Source organism: Gorilla gorilla, chromosome 15 (genome assembly GCF_029281585.2).
Source record: "Gorilla gorilla gorilla isolate KB3781 chromosome 15, NHGRI_mGorGor1-v2.1_pri, whole genome shotgun sequence".
NCBI lineage: Eukaryota > Metazoa > Chordata > Mammalia > Primates > Hominidae > Gorilla > Gorilla gorilla.
Genome location: NC_073239.2, coordinates 73915734 through 73937685, shown reverse-complemented (window position 1 = coordinate 73937685; position 21952 = coordinate 73915734). Strand labels below are relative to the sequence as shown.

At 39.9% G+C, this 21952-nt stretch overlaps 1 pseudogene; it reads right to left on the bottom strand.

Annotated features, from left to right (window-relative positions):
* Positions 1–11446: 11446 nt before the first annotated feature.
* On the bottom strand, positions 11447–12699 carry LOC101137321 (large ribosomal subunit protein uL3-like; annotated as a pseudogene).
* Between the last annotated feature and the right edge of the window lie 9253 nt (positions 12700–21952).

The following is a 21952-nucleotide window of genomic DNA, read 5'->3' as shown; positions in this document are numbered from 1 at the left end:
TGGCCCGCGAGCACCGCGCGCAGCCCGGGTTCCCGCCCGCGCCTCACCCTCCACACCTCCCCGCAAGCTGAGGGAGCCGGCTCCGACCTTGGCCAGCCCAGAAAGGGGTTCCCACAGTGCAGCGGTGGGCTGAAGGGCTCCTCAAGCGTCGCCAAAGTGGGAGCCCAGGCAGAGGAGGCGCTGAGGGCGAACGAGGGCCGTGAGGACTGCCAGCATGCTGTCACCTCTCAACAGGACCTCTGGAATCATCACATTTTATAGCTACAAGGGACTTAAAATGTTAAGTTGAACCTCTCATTTTACATCTAAACCCAGGCTCAGGGAAACTAGGTAACTTGTCTAGGACCAAGGAAATAATTTCTAAGACTCCAAAGTAGAAGGCAGTCCTGCCGGGCACCCAGGGCTGATCTTGTTCCACTATTCCATGCAGCCATATTGCCTTGGGCTCCTTCCAGGTCTCCTGCTTCCCTTTTATCCCGTACATTGTCTAATCTAGTATTCCAGACATCATGAGCATTCTGTAAATAGGAATTTGGCAGTGACGGTCATGTGTAGATAGAGTGACAGCTCTGGAATTTCTACCTAGGATGGTCTTCTGGATTGCCATATGTATTTACTTAGCAACTGTCCTCACTTGGATAAAACGTCTATTTGGGTGGCTTGAAGGAGGCAGTTCTGATAGAGGTCATGGTAAATTCAAGTCTTCCAAGCCACCCACCTCATTGCCACCATTGGGCAGATGACAGGGAGTTGCTGGCTTATGCTTTTGCTGCCTGCTGTACTTCTGTAACCCTTAATTTCCTCGTTACTAACATGGAGGTTGTTATGAGAATTATGCGAGATAATATATGCCAAGATCTTAGCACAGCACTAGGCACATAGTAAGTACACAATCAATATTAGCTTGTGTTATTAGTGTTATTGTTATTCATGCTGAAAACTATCCGTATGGATTTCAGTGAAGGAGGCTTGTATTATGCTTCTTTTTTTCTTTTTTAACTGGGTCTCACTTTGTCACCAAGGCTGGAGTGCAGTGGCGCCATCACAGATCACTGCAGGCTCAACCTCCCAGGTTCAAGTGATCCTCCCACCTCAGCCCCCTGAGCAGCTGGGACTACAGGTGTAAACCACCATACCTGGCTAATTTTTATATTTTGTTTTTTGCGGAGGTGGCGGCTTCGCCATGTTACTCGAGCTGGTCTCAAGCTCCTGGGCTCAGGCACTCATCCCAAGGCCTCGGCCTCCCAAAGTGCCAGGATTACAGGTGTGAGCCACGGCACCCAGCTCATTGTGGTCAATATTCTAAACCTAAGAAATTGAGTTTGGGAATTTATTTCTCCAAAATCTAAGTGATATATACAAAGGAAATATGATAACTGATTAAGAAAACTTACAAATAAATATTGGCCATGATTCTGTCACCATTACCATTTAAAATCCACTCAAATTCGCATCACCCCAGCTCAAGAGTTACCCAAATAGTACAGTAATTGAAAACCACATTCTGTGCCTGTCCTTATATAAATTGCGGTTTGCCCCAGGCTATTTCCAAGGTTGTAAATAGATCTTAAAGATGAAACACTGACAGAAGTGTGCATTCAAGAGGCAGGATAATCAAGAAGGCTTGAAAATGCGTCTATTTGATTCCTCTCTCTCTTTTTCTTTATTAGTCTTGCTAGCGGTCTAGCAATTTTGTTGATCCTTTCAAAAAACCAGCTCCTGGGTTCATTAATTTTTTGAAGGGTTTTTTGTGTCTCTATTTCCTTCAGTTCTGCTCTGATTTTAGTTATTTCTTGCCTTCTGCTAGCTTTTGAATGTGTTTGCTCTTGCTTTTCTAGTTCTTTTAATTATGATGTTAGGGTGTCAGATTTGGATCTTTCCTGCTTTCTCTTGTGGGCATTTAGTGCTATAAATTTCCCTCTACACACTGCTTTGAATGCGTCCCAGAGATTCTGGTATGTTGTGTCTTTGTTCTCGTTGGTTTCAAAGAACATCTTTATTTCTGCCTTCATTTCGTTATGTACCCAGTAGTCATTCAGGAGCAGGTTGTTCAGTTTCCATGTAGTTGAGCGGTTTTGAGTGAGATTCTTAATCCTGAGTTCTAGTTTGATTGCCCTGTGGTCTGAGAGATAGTTTGTTATAATTTCTGTTCTTTTATATTTGTTGAGGAGAGCTTTACTTCCAAGTATGTCAAAACCACAATGAGATACCATCTCACACCAGTTAGAATGGCAATCATTAAAAAGTCAGGAAACAACAGGTGCTGGAGAGGATGTGGAGAAATAGGAACACTTTTACACTGTTGATGGGACTGTAAACTAGTTCAACCATTGTGGAAGTCAGTGTGGCGATTCCTCAGGGATCTAGAACTGGAAATACCATTTGACCCAGCCATCCCATTACTGGGTATATACCCAAAGGACTATAAATCATGCTGCTATAAAGACACATGCACACGTATGTTTATTGCAGCATTATTCACGATAGCAAAGACTTGGAACCAACCCAAATGTCCAACAATGATAGACTGGATTAAGAAAATGTGGCACATATACACCATGGAATACTATGCAGCCATAAAAAATGATGAGTTCATGTCCTTTGTAGGGACATGGATGAAATTGGAAATCATCATTCTCAGTAAACTATCGCAAGAACAAAAAACCAAACACCGCATATTCTCACTCATAGGTGGGAATTGAACAATGAGATCACATGGACACAGGAAGGGGAATATCACACTCTGGGGACTGTTGTGGGGTGGGGGGAGGGGGGAGGGATAGCATTGGGAGATATACCTAATGCTAGATGATGAGTTAGTGGGTGCAGCGCACCAGCATGGCACATGTATACATATGTAACTAACCTGCACAATGTGCACATGTACCCTAGAACTTAAAGTATAATAATAAAATAAATATATAAATAAATAAAAATATATATATAAAAAAAAGAAAATGATTAAGGTGTTACCGTCAAAACAAAAACCTGAAGCAAAGTTTGCACTTCTCTCTTGAACACTGACCAACTTGTTTATTTCCCATTATGTGGACAATTATATCATTGCTCGCTCTACTAATTTCAACTTTTACCCAATAAAAACTAAATACTCTTGTCATGCATTTATTTTCTCCTGAACTGAAACAGACTTAGGTATATAGAATGCGTAAGATGGTAAACTCCATGGGAATATGGGAAATGCTTTGCGTATTTCTTGAGAGGAGGAAAGTTGTGCTGACTCATATTACCTTCTTCCTAGGTTCACACAGCTCCTCACTCTGCAAGTGTTTGTCCCTAGAATAGAGGTGAAACTTGAGAAGCACCCACTGTCTGTTTGCAGTGGAGAAAATGTCTATGGAAATATTAGCCTGCATTGCTTCAAATCTTGGCGGGGCTTGAGGAGACAATTACAGACATTATGCAAAACTGTCTGACATATCTGTGGCTTTTCTTTTCTATTTCCAGACTTTTTCCTTTATACATTTAAAACCTGGGGTTCAATTTGCAACACAGCACCAATCTGGATAAATTTCTTTTGCAAAAGCTACAGGTGGCTTCTCTTAAACATCAAGATAAGGTGTGAGTTACTTGAACACTTACCAAATTTGTAGGACGCAAGCTTATTGAGTAAGTAATTCAGTAGAACCAGTTAGTAAGTCACAGCCAGGAGGCAGGAATATCAAAAGGTAGTGGCAAGTTTCGTTTTTTATTGTTTTTAGGTGATTTACAACTAATTTAGAACTTGCTTCTGAAGATGGCTTACAACTTAGAAGCAGTGAAAGTTTCTAATACATTAAGATATAAATTCGGCCGGGTGTGGTGGCTCACACCTGTAATCCCAGCATTTTGGGAGGCCAAGGGGGGCGGATCATCTGAGGTCAGGAGTTTGAGACCAGCCTGGCCAACATGGTGAAACCCTGTCTCTACTAAAAATACAAAACCGGGTGTGGTGGTGTGCGCCTGTAATCCCAGCTACTTGGGAGGCTGAGGCAGGAGAATTGCTTGAATCCGGGAGGTGGAGGTGGCAGTGAGCCGAGATCACGCCACTGCACTCCAGCCTGGGCTACAGAATGAGACTCCATCTGAATAAATAAATAAATACATATATATAAATTCATGGTGATCTCTATTATATCACCTCATCTTACATTCTTTGCAGCATTTATCGCCATTGTCCATAAACCTTTTGGTTTACTTGTGCGTGGGTTGGTTTATTGTCTGTCTCCCCATGCTAGAAAGGAAGCTCCATAAAAATAGGAGTCTTGCCTGTCTTGCTCACCATTATGGTCCCACCACAGACACAGCACCTGTGGGCCCTCCACAAATGTTTGCTGACTCAATCAGCCTGTACTTCAGTAGAGACGTTTAACTCAAATTATGTTCAAGAGCCTTGGGGGTCCACAAGTGCAATGAGGTTAATTTCATTGCTGCAGTTCAAGAATGGAGTTCCTCCCGCTTCCCCATTGCCAGGAAAAAAAATAGTTAATTTATAAAGTGTCACAATTTATAATTTTTCTCCTTTACATTTCCCATGCCTTGGTTTTCTGTGACTTCCTAATCAGTTTGCAGTCAACATAATGACAAGCAAGTAGTAACCTGATATTGTTAGGAAATTTGGAAACAGACAACGGCACTAAATTTAGCAGGTTCTAAATATGCTTGTAATCTATTTACCACAATTAAAAAATAGTTAAAATTAGAATATAGATTAAAAGTTTATATTTAAAATAGTTTATGGAATATATATATATTTATAGTTCTGGAGCTGGATGGTGGTGATGGTTGTACAACAATGTGAACATATTTAATGCCACTAAGCTGTACACTTAAAAATTGTTAAAATGATGAATTTTATGTTACACATAGTTTACCACAATTTTTTTAAATAATTAAAAAATATATATAGCCAGTAACTACTGAGTAATTGAAATGTGGGTCATGCAACTGAGGGACTGAGTTTTTAATTTTATTTAATTTTGATTCATTTTTATTTAAATCTAAATAGCCACATGTGCCTAGCAGCTACTGTATTGAATAGTACAGGGCTAAATGCCTGAAGAATTTCATTTAAATAATGCATTTTAGCATGCTAATTTTAAAAGTTATCATTTGAATGGATTTTCCCTTGCTTTTTGTTTTCTAACTTTTTGTTATGAAATTGTCAATCTTACATAAAAGTAGGGAGAATACTACAATGAATATCCACTTGCTCGTCATCGAGATTTAGCAATTGTTAATATTTTGTTATATTTCCCATAGTAATTTTTGAGATCCAACTACTCTAATGAGTTGAGGCCAAAGCTCTGAAACTGAAAAGGGCTTAGTCTGACATCCATCTCTGGACTCAAAACCAATTCCATCAGCACTGCCCTTCCCTATTGTTAACTAGTTACATTTTCATTTTCATATTTTCTAGGTAATGGTGCCAGAAATGCTAATAATATAATCACAGTTATTTGTGAACACATTCATAACTTCTAAATTCATTTCAGATTTGAGCTGGGATTGTTTTGCTATTAGATTGTGACTTCTTTGGGTGGGTGGGTGCTAACAGTAAAATGTCACCAGTCACTGAGTGTGTGACACCTCAAATGACACACAGGTGTGACCCAGCAAGTATGGCCCAGAGGCCAGATTAACTGGTTCTTTAAAATTTATATTCACATTTAATTTGGCCTGGAGGAATGGCTATAAAATAGTGATAGCTATAAGACACTGTGACAAGATGCTTTAATATAACGATGTAGTTGTGGTTCTAAGCGTTACTGTGATTATTGAGAACAGCTGAATTCTAGCTTCACTCTCTTCCTTTGGGGTTGTCCATTGGCATGGTTAGAAAGCTGGTTAATGGTGAGTCAAACTTGTGCAACTAAAATGGGGCAGGAGAAAAAGCACCATGTCCCAACAAAGCATCTAAAAAATGCAATTCCAGAACCACAGGGAAACATGCAACTCTACCCAGATTTCTATAATGAGTCTTCATATTTTTATATAGTAACTATGGTCTCATGGAAAGAAGGTAGAAATAGTACCGTGGACAAACATGCGGCCCTGGCAAGAGACTTCTTAGTTTCAAATCCTGGCTTTGCCACTCATTGATTGTGGGCTTTAGCCAAGATACTTAAACTTCCTATAACTCAGTTTTCTCATCCATAAAATGGAATTAATAATCACATTAAATGAGATACTTAGCAAGGTATGTTGCACATAATGTGTGTTCAATAATAAATTATGCCACATAACATAAGAGTATTCACATTTTTAAATATAATAATAGCTCTTCGAGGAAAATACCAAATAGGAATAGTTTTATATTGTCTTTATAAATACAGTTCTCATGATCTGAGGAAAATCACATTCCAGGAGACTGGATATAGGAAGCAACATGGAAGGGGCAAAAGATATTTGTCAGTGGTCTCTATAGTTTTCTAGAAGCAGCCAAATGATAGATAATTCTAAAATCCAAAAAAACTCTGAAAACAAAAATTTTCACAAGTTTTCAACAAAAATTCATTTGAAGGCAAAACGTAATCTGAATTAATATGACACTATGTAACACTATGTATGTCTTCTTTTTTTTGTTTGTTTTTTTTAGAGATAGGATCTTGCGCTGTCTCCTAGGCTGGAGTGGAGTGGCACACTCATAGCTCACTGTAACCTCGAATTCCTGGGCTCAAATGATCCTCCTTCTTCAGCCTCTTGAGCAGCTAGGACTACAGACACATACACCATATCTGGTTAATTATAAATTTTTTTTGTAGAGATGGAATCTCTCTATGTTGCTGAGGCTGGTCTTGTTGCCTGGCCTCAAGTGATTCTTCAGCCTCAGCCTCCCAAAGCACTGGGATTACATGTCTGAGCCACTACAAGTGGCCTTATGGTCTTCATTTATCACACTTAGGGTGAATACTGTTATAATTTGTTGCAGTTAATTATGAGGTGCTGCCCCAGACTTCAATGGAGATATTCCATAAGAAGCCGTATATACATCATATCACCTTCAAAATCGAAAGAAATCTGAATTCCAAACCATATCTGGCCCCAAGAATTTGGGGTATGGAATTCTGGACCTCTACTCTGCTTAAATTCCATTGGCCAAAAGTTAGTCATGGGTCCACTGTTAGCTACAGGGCACCTGGGAAATGAGGCCTTTATTCTGAGCAGCCAAGTGCACAGCAAAAATCTATTGCAATGGGATGAGGAAGACTGGACATTGAGGCCCAACCAGTAGTCTCTGACACAATCTCACTTGTTTTCTCCAAAGCTTTATCCTAAAACATCCTCAGAACCTCCTGAATGGGACCAGAATAAATAGGAATTGTCCATTTGGTCTTCTGTAAGTAGCCTAGACTGACTTCAAACGACCCAGTTCTAGTTTCAAAAGACCCAACATGGTTGGTTACCCTTACTCCTATGGAATGCTATCTTGGCTTCTCAGGTGAATCTATAGCAGTTCACAATTCTTCCCCCTGCAGAACCACTTCAATCTCACAGATATTTCCTAGTCTTCCAGTAAATTCAGGACTAGACCTTTGGTTCCAACTGGCCAGGGTACTTACTAGTTGGGACCCTTCAAATGGACTAATTGTGAATGTCCCTTCAACTTTTCATGGTAGAAGAGTCAGGACATCCCAAGAGCATGTCGAAGAAACTTCTGAAAAGGAATATTCAGATTCAAACATTGTCTGTTTGAATTCATCAAACTCCATCAAATGCAAATTTTACTTCTCTCAAAAAAAAAAATTGAAATTCAACAAATTCAGCTCTGGCATAGAGATATGTTCTAGGAATATGGCATAAAGATGTGTTCTAGGAACCATGGAGAATAAAAGATGAGTGTTTTTTTCTGCTTATTGCAATTGGACACAAAAGGAGGAATTTTCGGTGAATGCTGAAAGAAGAAAAACAACTTAAAATTAGATTTTATTTTCAACTCGGAGGCTACAGAACTTCAGTCTATGGTACATATTTTTAATAAATGGGTGTGGTTGATATGATGAGAACCCAAAACCTGCCAGTTCTGAAGCCTAATTCCTAGTCATTGGCAAAATCTAATTTTTCCTCAAATAAAGATGAAATGCAAGATGAGCAAAAAAGGTAGTCACAGACAATAACAAAACAAGATTCAGCCTCTGGCTTGGGTGCAGTAAACTGTAAATAGATCAGTGTTTTATAGTTGTATGAGAGTTGCTTAGTTGGCCTCTGGAATCTTGCTTCATTTTATGCATTCCTTGTTGATTCTATAAGAGTGTGCTTTTTGAATGTCCTGTAGTTAATTTATCAAACAAGGATGCCAAACTTTAAGTATTCCATGGGTTCTTTTTAACTTTAAATGGAGTTTGTGCAACTGTTCCAAGTAGGTTTAAATAGATAAGTATTCTGGGGAGTGTCAGTTTTATTCAGCCTAAAAGCTAAGTTAACATAAATGGAAAAATAGATGGTACCTTCTGCATTTTCATACATTTTAATGGCTAGTTCCTATTGATTGCTGTGCCTCTTTTTGCAGGTAAAGGAAAAATCAGACATCACAATGTATATTTCCTTGCAATGGAAAGTTATTTTGATCATACCTTACAAATGATCCATACTGATATTAAGTTTACAGTGTTGGGAGGAGGAGGAAAGAATGAACTTAATTTGAATTTAGAAAGTCTCTAAATAATAATTAAATCACAAGTCTGGATTATAATTCTAGGAGCAACACTTGACTTGGTCAAAATCACTGTTATGAAGAGATGCAATTTTTACACAGTACTTCACATTGATTAAGTAATGTGTGAAAATGAAAAAAAAGTATTTGAATCTTAATCACAGTCATTTGCATGAAATAAAAGTCTGTGTCAAGGGAATGCACATTATAATAACTCCTGGGTGTTTTGGTTGCATCAGTGAGCAAAGAAGTTGTATGCATTTTTTTCACGCTGATATACAAGAATTCCTTTTATATTTATTGTATCTTTGATTGTACAGAAATTTAGCAATATAGGATTTTGGTTGGCAAGAGACGACAACTGATTAACTACCTTAACAATAGCTGTAATTAAAACAGATGTTTGATAATGCATACACTCGAATTAAACTGGGAACGTTCACAGACAGAAAAGAGAAATAGGAATTTGATATGAACCTCATTCTCAGTAAGGCTGTCCATTAGATGGAAAGGTAATAAATGAGAGAATGAACTTCAGAAAAATTCTGCCCATCTCTTTTCTGCATATTTTTCTCCCTATGGCTGTATGCTTGGAATACTTGAAATATAGACACCTAAGCTTCTTGCCCATGTGCCCCACCCCCAAATCATATCTGAGACTGGTCTTCAAATCTACAGATCCTATTTTTCTGCACCGGCACCTGTTAATACCTCCAACTCAGCCTCTCTGTTGAGAATCACTGGAGTCCAAAGTGCCTTCAAACTCTGGAGCTAGACTCCCTTCTGCCTTCTTCAGAACCCCAATAATTGAAATCATCTCTTAATAGCCTGAAATCTCCTATTTGGGTTGATATGCATTTCCTATGATGTTGAGTTAATTTTTTTTCTTATTTTGACAATCTCCCTCTAGTTTTAGGCTGACATTATCTGGGAATAAAGGAGATTTTGGTCTCTGAAGCTTTTCATCTTCCCTGTTTTGTGGAAGAGAAAAAGAGACTAAGTAAGAGTTTTGATTCCTGAAGAGGCTGAAAATGCCAAAATACAATAATAGCTATTTTCAAAATATATAAGTCTAATTGTTCAACCTAAGTCAGAAGAAGAAAGTTGCTGGAAAGATCTCTGCCAGATATTGGCCATATTAAGGGATAAATGTGAAGCAGAGATAGGATGGTAATGGATGCAATAATGCATTTATTTAGAATTGAATAACAGTAAAAATAATAATTATAATAACAAATGTTTCACTAAATAAAACGGAGTAAAACAATACAAAAAAAAAAGACTACCAATTCAGTAACAGCAGAAAACAATTTTGTGCTCAATCTCACCTTTAAGGAAGAAACAGACACTCTGAGAAAATGAAGGCATCAATAAAGTTTCAAAATAAATGTACTGACAGTAATGTACTGAAGTTATTACACACTCAAAAATTAGAAACACTCCAAAATACAAGCTTTCTTTCTTGACAATGGCATTCTTTCAACTTCATAATCTAGGAGTTTGCCTTGATTCTTTACCCTTTGTCTTCTGGTGAATAGCAGAAACTTCACAATACCTATTGAAAGAAACAATCCCTCTTTCCAATCTTGCAAAATCCACTTCCTTTTTTTAGAAAACATGCCATGTGGCTGCACACCTTCGTACGTATGCCTCTTCCACCAGCCTTGTCAGGCCCTTGCACTTCCAAAGATAGTATCCATCCTCCTCTTCACCTCTCCAGAATCCCCCACTTCTCCAACCCTAATTCAGGTTCTATCCCTTGCAAGAAGGTTTCTATGACCACTCCAGGCAGTGGTAGTTTCTTCCTTCTCCAAGCTCCTATTGCATCAACGGAGAATACTCCCTAGTTCAGCACATACTTACCTTTGTAATAGTTTGTAGTTTTTCTCCCTCCCCAGTTATAAGCTCCTTGAAGATGAGAAAGATATCCCAACTTCCTTCCTTCTTTCCTTCAACAAATTTTTATCTAGTACCTACTCGGTACCAATGAGAGCCTTCCTAGATTTCTCCTACAGCACTTAGCAGCATTGCAGCCTGGAGTAGGCATGAAGTACATGCGTGTATTGTTTGAAGACATTTATTAAGCAGCTTTCTATCAGCGTGGATGATTCAACTTAACTCATCTGCTCTTTCCTTCCAACATATATTTAACCCATTCTTTTTAACCGAAGATCAAATCTTCAGTACCATCACCAAGCCTACTGCGTTCTTTCTGATAGAGGGAAGCAGATAGATTTATGCCAGGCCAGCCAAAGCCTGTTTGTGAAACTTGTTTCTGTTCTTAGTTCCACTTGACTTCCTTTGTACTATTGCTCAAGACACTTAACTTCTTATGCCATCATAATGTCCCCTTCTGTAAAATAGAGACAATAATATATGCTGTGCCACCCCCAACACTCCCCACGGTGAGGGTTAATGAGATAATGGCTGTAAAACACCTTAAGCTCTTCCAAGGAAGGTGCCATAGTGTGGAAAAAAGTAAAGGGTTATTATGTAACTAATCACATTCAAAATACAGGTTGCAAATGGACCTGTGGAGTTTTGAAACAAAGCTTCAGAGAGACAGGCTAATGCTTCACTTGCCCTGCAGGACCAGGCAGCATTTCTGGAACTTTCTCTTACATAAGTTAACTTTAGAAAATACATTTTAATTTGTTTTTTAAAGGGGTTGGTGATTTATGCCTGCAAAACAAAGATGAACTCACACAGCAACAATGCAGGTCCCTGCTGTTTGAGGAGATACTGCCTTTTTTTGTTGTTTTTGTTTTTATTTTTGTTTTCCAGTGGATAATAACTTTTATTGAGACCCTACCAGCTGCAAAATCTGTTCCTGGCATTAAGCTCTTTCTTCCTTTGCAATTTGGTCTTTCTTGAGTGGTCCCATGGATGCTTTCTTCTCCTCCATGGTCTGGAAGCGGCCATGGCCAAACTTGGAGGTGGTGTCAGTGAACTTAAGGTCAGTCTTCTGCAGAGCCTGCCGTTTGGTCTGCACCAGCAAGGACTTGCGGGGAGGGTGAGCACTCGCTTCTTGGTTCCTACCACACAGCCCTTCAGCATGACAAAGTCATTGGTCACTTCACCATAGTGGCCAAAGACACCCAGAGGGTTGATGCTCTTGTCAGACAGGTCATAGTCAGTGGAGGCATTGTTCTTGATCAGTTTGTCACCCTTGATAAGGTAGCCCTGGCCAATCTTATGGATCTTCTTATTGATCTCAGTGTGGTGACAGTAGCCTTTCTGCCAAGTGCGTGCCACAGAGAAGGCCACATGGACAAGATGCCATGCCCTAATACAGGACACCTTGCGCGGGCCTTGGTGGGTCTTGCGGGGCAGCTTCTTGGCGTGCCAATGACTGGTGACCCCTTTGTAGCCTTTGCCCTTTGTCATTCTGATGATGTCAATCATCTCATCCTGCCCAAACACATGGTTCACAGGTAACTGCTGCTCAAACCTCTCGCGGGCCCAGTCCAGCTTCTTGGCCATGGTGTCTCCATTCACCTGGATCTCCATCAGGTGGGCCTTCTTCTGGTGCAGAGGAAGCGGTGCATCTGGGTGTGGGCAATGACATGGATGACTTGGCAGTACTTCTTCATGCTGCTGAAGTCCTTCTCCAGCTGCTTCTTGCCACTCTCATCCTGCCATTTCTTGCGGTACTTGGTAAAGGCCTTCTTCTTAGATTTATGCCAGTTCTTATAGAAGCGCCTCTTGCACTCATCACTGATGTGCTCAGCGAAGACAGTCTTGAAGGTCCGGAGGCCTTGAGGGGTTTCCACATAGCCCACAATGCCCACAACCATCATGGGCAGTGTCTCTACAATGGTCACAGCCTCTACCACCTCCTTCTTATTCACCTTGGATCCTAGCCTGTCAACTTCCTGCACGATGTGAGTCATGCCAGCCTTGTATCCCAGGAAGCCTGTGAGGCAGACTGGCTTGGAAGGGTCATCCTTAGGGAGGCTCTTCACCTTCCCACAATGCCCGCTGCTGCACTTCTGGGGCAGGAAGCTGAGGGACCCGTGTCTGGGAGCGAAGAACTTTCTGTGAGACATCACGCAGTCAAATTCCACTGGTAGAGTGAGATACTGCCTTTGAATTTACATACAAGCCAAAAGAAAGTAAACTCTAACTTGGCAGAGCCCATCTCTCCAGCTGAGAATACCTTCTGACCTGGAAGCTCTGTGAGGGCAGGAACTGATTTCTTGTTCACAATTATATTGCCATCACTGCAAATAATGCCTGGAATGTAGTAGAGTAGAGCTCAACAAATATTTTATGTTCTCTGTATTACATGAGTGAGTCTGGCTTTATTGCATGAATGAATCCATGGAAGGAGAGAAGGAGGTAAAATTTGGGCACTGGTAGGTCCAACACTCTCTTATTTGAAGAAGGTGCTCAGGGGTTATATCACTCACTAGGCTGGCTGTGTAACAGTCACATTTTGTGGGCACTGCCACTGGCTGCTCAAGCCCACAGGGCTAGGAGGGTACAGGACCAAAGGTCATTTTAATCCCACATTCTAATGGAATGTGCAACTTCGGATGTGCCAGGTATAAGTAGGAAACATGCAAGGAACTTGAGCATAGAGGATATTACTGATCCTCCAATATTTTTGTACAAATTTTGGTCCTGGATGCTACCAAAGAAATCTGATTACTCTAAATACATGTGGAGTTAGAGTAGCCCATGGGAGGAAAAGAATAGGATTCGGTCTTACCTTTTTCTCCCCATCAGAGGTTCAAAGGTAGTATGATAGATCTGATAAACCAAGTGGCTACGACTGAGGCCATGTTGCAAGAACAGAGGTGCACCTGAGGAAGCTCACCAGGTGAGAGGAGTTAGCGGGGGCTGAGGACCACTCTCAACCCCAGGGCTTGGGTCGTTAGAGTCAAGCTGATTCCAGACACAGTGCACAGTGGGTACTAGTGTGCCCAAATCACACTAAAGTAGCACTGGTCATACAGTTTTAAAAATAAAGCTGGATGCTTATAATGCAAAACAACAAACGTGCTAAACGGTGATTTGCCATCTAAGAAGCCTTAATGCAGAGAAATGTTCTAGTCCTTTCAGGCTGCTCTAACAAAATACCAGAAACTGGATGCCTTATAAACAACAGAAATGTATTTCTCACAGTTCTGGAGGTGGGAAGTCCAAGATCCAGGAGCCTGCTGATTTGATGTCTGATGAGGGTCTGCTGTTTGGTTCACAGATGGCTGTCTTTTTGCTGTGTCCCCACTTGGCCAAAGGCACAGGGAGCTCTCTGTGTCTCTTTCATAAGGGCATTAATCCCATTCATGAGTGCTCCCCCCTCATGACCTAAGGCCCCATCTCCAAATGCCATCACCCTGGAGATTAGGTTTCAACATATGAATTTGGGGAGGGCACAAACATTCAGTCTACAGTAGGAAACAAGGAGAAAAGGAACATCTTCCCCTTCAAGGGATGAAACTGCTTGGCCTCAATGATTCAGTGGAGGCCTCTGTGGGAGCCAGCAGGTGTGGAGAGAGTGAGACTGGAGGCCGCCAGGCCAGGCACAGTGGCTCATGTCTGTAATCCTAGCATTTTGGGAGGCCAAGGTGGGCGGATCACCTGAGGTTGGGAGTTGGAGACCAGCCTGACCAACATGGAGAAACCCCGTCTCTACTAAAAATACAAACTTAGCTGGGCATGGTGGTGAGCACCTGTAATCCCAGCTACTCGGGAGGCTGAGGCAGGAGAATCGCTTGAACCCAGCAGGCAGAGGTTGTGGTGGGCCAAGATCACGCCATTGTACTCCAACCTGGGCAACAAGAGCAAAGCTCTGTCTCAAAAAAAAAAAAAAAAGAAAAAAAAAAAAGAGTGGAGGCCACCAAGGATCTGCAGGATAATGTCACCATAATTATATATGTGGCAAGAAAACCCAAAGGAAGGGACGGAGGGAAGGAGGAAGGAAAGAAGAAAGGAAGGAAGGAAGATAGATCTGGCTTCAAAAAACTATAAAAATGCCAAAGACAAGGCTTTCATTCAAAAGTGACAGCCTGGTTCACCCTGTAGTGGGGAGCAAAGTGCAAGTGCAGATTAAAAGCAGAGATGGATGTTCCCCTAATGTGGCAAAAAGGCCTTGACCTGTAATACCAGATTGTCAACAAAAATCCTCAGAATGTATGTGTGTAAGACAGGGTGAGAGAGGTTTTCCCACTTCAGCTGTTTAGGTCCTGTGCCTTCTCATCACTCCCTAGAGGCAGTTGGAAAAGAAGGAACAAAAAGCACCAAAGTTCATACATCCCAATGCCCAAGTTAATTTCACAAGAGAAAAGCCTAATAAAGCCCAAGTAAATAAGAAAAATGAAAAGAATCTACCCAGGAAATTTAGGGGAAGATCACAGGCCAGAATATAAAACATTCCTGGGTTAAAAAGAGAAAAAAGTTATGTGACCTATGCAATGATTATTATTTAGGAAGGAAGGAAGGAAGGAAGTCTAAATACATGTAAGGAAGAGGCACATTCAAAAGAGAATGAGAATCAGTAGAAAATTTGATAAAACAAATGGCTGACACTTTAATATAATTAAAGAGAACACAGGCTCTATGAAAGATGATATCAAACATAAAAAGACAAGAAAATAATGAAATCTAAAGGAAGTGCGCAGAGGTAAAGGAGAAAATAATTTCATTGCAGAAATAATAAATGATTTAGGCTGGGCATGATGACTCATACCTGTAATCGCAACACTTCGGGAGACCTAAGTGGGGGAGGCTTTTGCTTGAGCGCAGGAGTTTGAGGCCAGCCTGGGCAAATAGTGGGACCTGGTCTCTACGAAAAATCTTAAAACAAAAATTAACCTGGTGTGGTGGTGGATGCATGTAGTCCCAGCTACGCGGGAGGCTTAGGTGGGAGGATCACTTGAGCCCAGGAGGTTAAGGCTGCAGTGAGCCATAATCCTGTCGCTGCACCCTAACCTAGGTGACACAGTGAGACCCTGTCTCAAAAAATATATAATAATAATAATAAATGATTTAGAAACATCAAGTAAAATTGCAGAAAACTGAGTTTGTGATTTTGTTGATAGATGAGAAAATCACACAGAATGAAGAGGAAAGGGGAAAAATTGAGAAGAAGTTACAAAGAAGTTAGTAGATACGGAAGGTAGCCAACCTAGTTACAAAATACAGATAATTGCTCTTCCTAAAGTCAAGGAAAAAATATTCAGATATAGCAGAGAGAAAGTTTCTGATATCACAGAAGAGTGGAATTTTCAGATTAAATTAATTAGTATATCATAATTAGTCCAAGGCATATTTCCTGCTGTAATTACTAAACTTCAAGGATAGAAAAAGAATTCTCCTAACACCTAGACAGATGAAACAAATCAAAGAAGGGAAATACCAGGCTGGCTTCAGACCACTCCATAGCAACATTTGAGGCCACAGGACTGGGGAGCAATGACTGACGAATTTTAAGTGGAAAATCATGCGGCCCGGAGAAGTTGTTGTCCAACATGTAAAGATAACAACAAAATTCTCAAATACGTAAAGATTCAAGAGACACACTATCTATAACTTCTTCCTTAAAACAATTATTTGATGATATAATCCACCCAATTAAAAAATAATTCAAAATTAACTTGGAGATGGAAAAGCTTTGTCCTAAGGACTCCTTATGTGTCCTAAATAAATGTAAACACACTGAATGAAGTCTAAATAGTGATGCTTATTACACCTAGGTAATTATCAAATATAAAGTCAATCTTTAAAACCTTCAAATCAAAGCTAAATAATATTTTAGAAATAATAATAGATTCAGTGTCCTATAGCTATTAACAAAAACAGAAGGCTAAAGAGAAAGAGAATCTAAAAATATATAAAGCGGCTGGGCGCAATGGCTCACACCTGTAATCCAAGCACTTTGGGAAGCCAAAGCAGGAGGATCACCAGGAGTTCGAGACCAGTGTAGGGAACAAAGCAAGGCCCTGTCTTAACAAAAAATTTAAAAATTAGCTGGGCATGGTGGTGTCTGCCTGTAGTCCCAGCTATTTGGGAGTCTGAGGTGGGAGGATCGCCTGAGCTCAGGAGTTCCAGGCTGCAATGAGCTGTGAATGCACCACTGCACCCCTGCCTGGGAGACAGAATGAGACCCTGCCTCTAAAGAGAAAAAGAAAAAAAAAAAAGATGTAAACTGAGCAAATTTCCTCATCTTCAACAAAGGACTAATAGAAATTTTAATTTTTTAAATTGATAATTGAGAAATATAGGCATACGTATATTATTACAAGTTGTAAATTTCACTGCTAATAGAATAAAAAACGATGTCTACATTCAATAATATAATGCTGGTAGGGCTGGTTGGGGGAGGGCTAAAGGGGTGGAAACACTGATAACTTACAGTAGGAGATCTTTTATCCGGAATTCCAAGGACTTAACCTGTTCAGATTAATGACAGTATACATATGTACCTTCCAAAAGAGCTGGGTAATCAAAGAACAAATTTGAGTATATAAATGTAGTATGTAATAAAGGAAATAAGTCAAGTTAAGAAATAGTCTTTAAAAATGTATATACTTTGAATATCTTTTTATTATAAATAATATATCATGCCAAAGAATTGAATATTAAATTGCTTGTCATAATTTTGCATCAGTTTAAAACATCGGGCTTACCTATAAAAGCTAGCACTGTGCACTATAAACATAATAAATGTGTTTTACTTAATTCCCTTGTGAAATGCACCCACATTTCCTTAAAAATGTAGGGAAGGAGATAGGAATATAATGCAAGCATATCAATATGTAAAAGTTACATTCACCAAGAAATTCTCGTTGATCTTCATATAGTGGCAAAAATCACTCATTATCAGGGTATGTTGTAACAACTTTTGCAAACCAGAAGAGAACGGATGAAGTAACAAGCTGTTTTGGAAAGAGGTATCTGCTTGTCCTTGCTAGTCATTTTTTTTCCTCAAATTTCTTTCTCAGAATGTACCTACAGAGCATTTTCTGCTTAGTAACAAATCACCATTTTTAAATAAAATGTATGAAATGTTTTACAACATGGAACAACTAGAAACTATTTGTCATTCATCATAACCTTTCTATCTTGCCTATGTTGTTTGAGTTGCACCACCATAAGAGTTGGATTGGTAGTAAAGTTTTGATTTTTAAATGTTTAGACTTCTAAATAAACAATCTGTACTCTTACAAAGACAGTAGTAACAAAGAAGGTGGAAAGAAAGTATTAAACTCATAAAATATGTAATACAAAGACTGACATAAGGTCAAACATATGCTGTAACAATAAATGTAAATGATATGAATATCTAAATAAACTTAAAAGAAAGCAAACCCCAACATTATGTAAAATATTAAATAATTCTTATCATCTATGCTAATATCAAAATCTGAGTAAAATCTGGACCATTTCCTAAGACAATATAAGTCTACAAAACTAGATTTCTTTTTTCATTTTGAAATGGAGTCTTGCACTGCTACCCAGGCTGGAGTGCAATGGCGCGATCTTGGCTCACTGCAACCTCTGTCTCCTGGTTCAAGCGATTCTCCTTGCCTCAGCCTCCCATGTAGCTGGGATTACAGGTGCCCACCACCACACCTGGCTAGTTTTGTTGTATTTTTAGTAAAGTTGGGTTTTCACCATGTTGGCCAGGCTGGTCTCGAACTCCTGACCTTGTGATCCACCCACCTCGGCCCCCAAAGTGCTGGGATTACAGGCATGAGCCACTGCGCCCGGCCCTCTTTTTTTTTTTAACTGATAGAAAACCTATCTAGCCACCACAGACTGGTCAAGGAAGTACTACTCAAAGGCCAGGACCAGGCTTTCCATGGACTGAAATAATTAAATCATTTAATTATATCAGAGTTAAAGGAAATAATTCTTCTTACAAAGGCAGTACAACAGTGATGCCAGAGGTTTGCCACAATGGCACAGAAACAAACAAACAAAAACTACAGGCTAATCTGACTAATGAATAAGATTTCAAAATACCAAATGGGGGTAATTCCAGACTTCTGAGGAGTTTCACAATATAAATAATAATATAAAATTTGTTAAGAGATTTTACTATATAAATAGATCACAGAATTTGAACCACAGGATGATTTCAATATTTGCAAACAAAAATAAAAAATCTTAACTTTTTAAAAGATATAACTATAGTGGTAATAGAATAAAACTTAAAAAAAAAACTTTTTAAGCCATATTTTAAAAAACATATGTTTATCTGTGTATCACAAACTAACAGCCAGTACAGCACTTAATGATGAAAAACTAGAAGTAGTCTCATTAAAGTCAGGAACAAGACAAGAGTACTTGTTATCACCACAGTTATTTAATGATTGTTCTGGAAGTGCTCACCAATGTAATTAGATGAGAGAATGAGATAAGAAGCATAAATATTGGGTAGGAAGAGGCAGAAGTGTCATTATTTGCAGATTATAAAGATTATAGTTTTTAAAAACCCAAGTGAATCAACTGAAAAACTATTAGAAATTTAAGAGAATTTAGTAGATTATCTGGTTAAAATATGAACACAAGTAATAACTTTCTCATTTGCCTATAAAAACTAGTTACAAAATTTAAACTTATGAAGTAGTTTCCTATTCACACACAAAAAAATAAAAACCAGAAATGTGTCTGCTTTATGTTAAGGAAGTTATAAAACCCTACAGCAAGCACATCAACCCCTTTAGAGGACACGGTGGTTCATACCTGTAATCCCAGCTACTTGAGAGGCTGCAGTGGGAGGACCACTTGAGCCCAGCCCAGGAGTTCGAGACCAGCCTGGGCAACATAGAGAGGTCCTATCCCAAAAAGAAACAAACAAACAAACAAAACATACAGAGGACACTGATAAGTGTGAAAAGAAAAACTTAAAATGTCATTACAGACTAAACTATAGGCCAGGCACACTGGCTCATGCCTATAACCCTAGCACTTTGGGAGGCTGAGGCAGGCAGATCACTTGAGGTCAGGAGTTCAAGACCAGCCTGGTCAACATGGCAAAACCCCGTCTTTACTAAAAATACAAGAATTAGCCGGGCATGGTGATAGGCACCTGTAATCCCAGCTACTTGGAAGGCTGAGGTGGGACAATTGCTTGAATCTGGGAGGCGGAGGTTGCACTGAGCAGAGATCATGCCACTGCACTCCAGCCTGGGCTACAAGAGAACCTGTCTCAAAAAAAAAAAAAAAAAAAGTAAAGAAAAGAAAGAAAAACAGCAAAACTCACTAAACTAGAAGTGTAATACAAAAACAAATTCCTGGCTGGGCACGGTGGCTCACACTTGTAATTCCAGCACTTTGGGAGGCACAAGGCAGGCCCAGGAGTTCAAGACCAGCTTGCGTAACATAGTGAGGCCCCTGTCTTGAAAAATAAATAAATAAATAAAACAAAAACAAATTCCTAATAGGCCTTTTTTGAGAAACGTGACAAAAATGATTCTGAAGTTTATTTGTCGAATTAGCATGTGAGAATAACTGAAGCAGAGTTGTGAAATAAGAATATTAGAAAATTAATTTTATTAAAACTATGTATCTATATTATAAATTTATAATATATAAATTGAATCTAAATTGGTAATTTTAATGAATTTTTAATTAGGAATTAAAAGTGTGATCATGGTCCAGCAATAGATCAAAGTAACAGAGCCCAAAATCCAGAAATAAATCCAAATTTACAAGGAAACTCACTATATGAGAAGGATGATCTCTCCCTGAGTGGCAAAAAGATGAATCATTTTATAATTATATTGAGGCATTTGGCTCAGGCTAAATATATAGGGGTCATTGTGATAGTCCCTTTTCCTCCCTAAAAGCCCCTCCATCTATCTGCAAATCCTACTGACTGCCTTCAAAACACACTCTGAATCTGATCGCTTCTTGCCACCTGTGCAGCAATCAGCTTCTTCACCACCTGCCCGGATTTCTGCAGCTTCCTAATCAATGTCCTGGTTTTTCTCTTCCAATGATCTTCTCCACACTGCAGTCAGGCTGGTCTTTCAAAAATGTAAATCAACTCATGCCATTCCCCTTCTCAAGGCCTCCCAATAGCATCCCATCTCACTAAAGAAAAACATCCCACCTCCTTACACGTGCATAGACCCTCCCAGCATTCGTGGCCCCTGCCTAGCTCTCTGACCTCATCACTTCCCTCTCTCTCCGCTCTAGACACACCAGCCTTCTAGAAGCTCTTTCTTGCCTCAGATCCTTGGAATTTCTTTTCTCTCTGCCAGAGTGCTTCTCCTAGATCTTCAGATGGCTCACCCTTCACATACTTCATGTTTTCCTGTGAAAATGTCCACTCTGCAGAGGCCACGCCTTGCCATCCTATCTAACGTACTACCTTCCTGTCACCCTCTGCTTCATCTTCATTGCTCTATCACTCCCTAGATTGTTCCTTCAGATAGCCTTGTTTATCATCTCTCTCTCCCACTAGATTGTAAGCTCTATGAGGACAGGGACTCCATCTGTTTTGTTCACCAGTATAACCCAACCCCAGTGCATAGCACAGTGCTTTAGGACGTGGTAGGTGCTTAATTAATATTTGTTGAACAATGAATTGCAGTGGGTATAGAGAAAATTGTAGTTATTGAGGAAGTAGAATTAATAGGACTTTGTGACTTATTCAATGGAGGAATGAGGGTAGCCTGAGGGAAGGACCTAAGGATAATTCTAAGTTTCTGGACCAGGTAACTAAAGAAATATTGCATCATTCTTATGTTGGGAAATTCAGGGCAAGGTTATTCAGACTATTTTGCCCATTTATTAATTAGAGAAATGGCTAATTTTTACCAGTTTGAGGAAGAATATGATGGGCAAAGCATAGTTTCAGAAAAACTTTTGGCCGGGTGCGGTGGCTCACACCTGTAATCCCAGGACTTTGGGAGGCCAAGGTGGGAGGATCACGAGGTCAGGAGCTCGAGACTAGCCTGGCCAATATGGTGAAACCCCATCTCTACTAAAAATACAAAAATTAGGCCAGGCGCGGTGGCTCACGCCAGTAATCCCAACATTTTGGGAGGCAGAGGTGGGTGGTTCACGAGGTCAGGAGTTCAAGACCAGCCTGGCCAACATGGTGAAACCCCATCTCTACTAAAAATAAAAAAATTAGCCAGGCATGGTGGCGTGTGCCTGTAATCCCAGCTACTTGGGAGGCTGAGGCAGGAGAATCACTTGAACCCAGGAGGTGGAGGTTGCAGTGAGCCAAGACCACACCACTGCACTCCAGCCTGGCAACAGAGTGAGACTCCATCTCAAAAAAAAAAAAAAAAAAAAAAAAAAAGCCGGGCATGGTGGCGTGCACCTGTAGTCCCAGAT